We start from the raw sequence: 4493 nt of genomic DNA, 5'->3' as shown, positions 1-4493 counted from the left end.
CATTCCCGGACCTGTCAGCAAGCGACCTTCATTACTTACCACAGATCAGGAAAGGTTACTGATGGGTATCCGGCCAGTTTTCCAAAGGGCTTTTTTATTGGCCTTATAAAGTCAACCTTAATTCCTTAATGCAGTAAATGCTATTCCAGCCAAAGCCTTGGTCATGTTAGGCCCACAAACAACCCAGCCACATGGGATTCTGCCTCAGTTTCTCACAAGTATGCCTGCACAGAGTCTTTTCACTGCTCTCTCTCAAATGGCTTTTCTGACCAGACGCATGTAGGCATTTTGCCTATAGTAGTGGTATGATGGCTGTGATATTTTCCTTGGTAATGCTTAAGCAAAAACCTAGAAAAGTGTGAAAATACATTTAGGGGAAGGAGTTCCAGGCAGAGAGCACTGGACCAAGGTTAGCACCAAAGGGCAAGTTCAGGCTTGGGAGCCATGATAAAGACTTACCGTGGGAAGATTCAGTAGAAGGGGCTTCATAGAGTTATTTCTCCTTACAGTTCCCTACTTGTAAAGGAGAAAACTGAATCCCATGGAAGTGGTATATATAGGGTGACCAGATTTTAACATCTGTAAGACGGGACAACATGGCGCAGGGGTGGGGTGGGGATGGGGCAGGGGACCGGGCAGGGGATGGGGCAGGCAGGGCCTGACAACAATGCAAACTTTGATAAGCAGTTCTCGATAATCACTTCTCAGCAATTATTTATTACAGTTTAACATTATAAAATTAACAAAAATAATATAAAACTCATATGCTGGCAAAATAGCCATATGGCGGCCGAAAACCGTATATTCCCTTCTTGTTCTCCAGCCCGTTCGTGCATTCTTTACAAAAATCGGGACTTTTTTAAAACACTGTGGGACATGGGACAAATTGTTGAAAACCAGGACTGTCCCACCAAAATTGGGACGGGACGTCTGGTCACCCTAGGCATATATGATCAGTACGAAGTTGCACAGGTAGGTAGAAACCTTAGAGAAACTGAAGTCAGAATTGATATGGTGCCATTGGTTACATGTTAGAAAAAGTTTGGATTCACACAGAGTTCAACAGAAGGAAATTTAGTCACCTCATAGTACTGAAGGAGACTCACAGACTTAGAAGGGCCCTGATCATAAGTCCATGAGTGGCTTAGAAACACTTCCTTCATCTTTCCATCTGCCCTTCTCATGCAGTCAGGAGATGCTTCAGTAACAGACTGTAATTCCAGTGATTTTAAAGAGCAATACCTTGTATTTTTTACTCATGCAGCAAGTCCATAATAGGGCACTGTTTTTACTAGCTATCAGGCCTTCCTCACTGTAGCAACACTGGCAAAGCCACTTCCGTATAGAACATTGTTGATCACCATGCCAAAAGAAAATGAGAGCTCTAGACTGCTTTGCAGCAGCAATTAGATGCTCCGGTTCAGAAATAACACACATCATTTCTGCTCACAACTCGTTGACTGATACTAGTCACTTTTCCTCCCACTCATAAGTGGGCCAGAAATTGCAATTCTACTACACGCCTGGAAGGCAGAGATATTTGATGAGCAGTACTAACAACTATCAATGGAATATCAACTTCCACTTACAGCTGGAGGACCTCTCCCCTGAGGTCATAACATCCAGAGAAACAACACTTAAGAAAGAAGAGGAATTATTGCTATTTTTAAGAGCAAGGAAATTTTCCCTAGACTCTCTGAACAGACTTCCCTCACTGAGTACTGGCCAGAATTGGAAGATCACCTGACCATTCTCCTTTTTATTCTCCTTGAGACAGTCTCACTACGCTGCGTAGGCTGACGTTGAATTCCCTGGCTAAAGTCATCTTCCACCTCAGCCTTTCTTCCAAGTAGCCAGGATGACAGTCATGACCCACAGCTCCTGGCCACATGTCCATTCTTATTCAGTCACAGTCCAGGGGAATGGGAATGTTATGGTTGGCTCAGCCTAATTGGGATTTACTTTCTAGATCCAGGGACTGAGTTTTCTTTGAACCTTGGGGCTATCTGAAGCTGCTGTAGGTGTTGAAAAACATTATTCTTTTCTGGTACATTTTATTGAGTCAAATGCATCAAGCAAGTGTACTTCAATACCATTAACAATTTGGGTATTGAAACTAGAAGAAGAAAATGGAGAAGTGGATGGTTAGCAGGCAAGCAAAGTGGTCTACCACAGAAGGAAAGTTAGGAGGGCTGCAGGTGTCATGAAGAGCTACAATGTACTATAGCAAGCATTGGAATAAATAACCCCTAAGATCTACCTAACCCTAAGATACCATCATTTACTGTGAGTCTGTTGATGTCACCACGTATAGGTACAGGGGTTCAGGACACATTTGTGAGTGGTGGTAGTCTGAGAAACCAAATCATCTCTTTTATTTAGTGCCATGTATCAAAGCTTATTAGAGTCCCATGTGAGGAGGAAATACACATATATATTTTTACCCATGTCTAAGGAGCTCCCAGATACAGAAAAGCAAATTCTGGAATAATGAAGGACAGATGAAAGCCCATGTACACAGCACGAAGGTAATGATACAGGGCTCTTGTATTCAAACACCTTCTTATGACTCCCAAATGTATATGCCTATTTTATCAGCTTTCCAGAGCTTGCAATTCTCATGCTAGACAGCTCCCCTTCACTCTCTCAAAGGAACTACATCAGGACTACAGCTATCTTTATCCTGAACTTGCTCTTTTGACCTTGATTATCTCCACTATGGCCACCAACTTCTAGTAATCCAGTTCATCCCTTCATCATTATTATTTTTTTAACCTGGGTTATCACGACCGCTTTCAAATGCTCTTCCTGCCAGTTCAGTATTTCCTACTCCATTTAGCTCAGAAATCCAGCAAACATGTAAATCTGAGAGTATCTTTCTCTGATTGAAACCCACCAATAGTTCCCCATCAACTACAGCATAAATTCAAGTTCTTTGAGGGCTGAGGGGTGATGGATAGAACACCCTCCTGCCAGCCTTATTTGGAAGACTCCCTCTGGGTTTATATTAAACCTCTCCCTGCTCCCATATCCTCAACACTTTCTGTCTTCCTGATTTTGCTAAGAATGTTCCCTGGCTGGGTGCATCTTTCCCCTCTGGTTTGCTCTATAAACTCTTAATTGTTCGTCTAGATTCTACTCCTCTGCCTCACTGAGAAATCTGCTTTAACCCCTACCTCTCCCTTCTAGAGCCAGGCCAGGTGCTCATTCTGCACCTACCTCCATCTAGGTAAGGACATCCATGCTCTATGGAAACCATTTGCTTACCTGTTTTCCCAGTGGTCTACAACGTTTCCCTTCTTGAGCGAAGGGCCTGTTTTATTTATTGGCCTGTCCCTCACACAGAATCAGTAAGGAGAGAGAGGCAGCAGAGATGAAGTTTAGGGAATGGGAAGGAGTACAGAGGATGAGAAGGGAGTGGGGAGGTGCCAGGGAAGTTTTTGCCCCCCACCCCCCAGTAGGGTCAGGTTCCCCTTGTGTCTTGGAATCTGGTTTCCAACCCCAATTTATTCATTCCACCCTTTCCAGAAGAGGCAGTCTGCCTTTCCAGGAAAGGGATCCCTGGTTTGAGTCACACATGAGTGGGACTGAACAGATAGTCTCAGAGAAAGTTGTTTGCTTCAGGCCTCACTCTGACAGCCTCTCCCCTGCCTACAACGGAAGCTTACTGGGCAGGAAGGCAGAATTTGTACATGACCACTGCTTTTTGCTCTTGGTCCCCCACCCCACCCCCCAACACACACACCTCCTCCAAGGAACGCATACTGAAGATGACGATGACTTCCTTGTACGTGGCCTTATAGCTTTAAAAGACTCAGACCCCCTTTCCACTGACCCAGCAATGCAGCTACAGGCATGCTCCTCTCTCTGCACCTCCATAGGCATAGGGATTTTTGCACAGGGATAAATGGGTTACAAAGATGAGTCTTAGAGGCTCAGGCAGCTTTCCTAACGCGGCCTCAACGCTCTGAAAAAAAGTCTGGGAAAGAGGGAGTGGAAGTCTTCCCAGCGCTGGGGATGCCTTCTACCTTTGCGCGTTTCGTGGTCAGAGTGGGGAGTAGAGTGACCAAGGGGAAGAGGGTGTAGGCTCAGCTGACTAGTTGCCCTACAACTTCAGGCATGCAACTTGACCCCTGGCCTCAGTTTGGGAACCTGTAGCAATGGGTTTGATCTCTTCTTTTGGCTACGAGCATCACCACTAGGGAGAGGCAGAGGCTTGCAGAAACCCCAACTTTCATTCTGGCAGCGCCGGGCTCCGGTAGAATGGGACCAGTCGCGGGGATTGCAGGGGGCATTGGCAGAGGAGGTCCGGCCTGGCCCCGGGCTGGGTCCCCAGAGGACGTCCCCGCCCTGTCACTGCCCCCCTCCCCCCCCGCTCCCCGCCCTTCGCCCGCCTGTTTCGCCTTGTTAATTAATTGGTGTCTGGAGCTTAGGTGACGCGGTGGTGGGAGTGCCAAGAAGGGGTAGAAGAAAAAAAAAAAAAAAAAAAAAAG

This window comes from Otolemur garnettii, unplaced genomic scaffold, assembly GCF_000181295.1.
Source record: "Otolemur garnettii isolate 467f Iridium unplaced genomic scaffold, OtoGar3 scaffold00046, whole genome shotgun sequence".
Classification (NCBI taxonomy): Eukaryota; Metazoa; Chordata; class Mammalia; order Primates; family Galagidae; genus Otolemur; species Otolemur garnettii.
Note: the sequence above shows the minus strand (reverse complement) of the source record.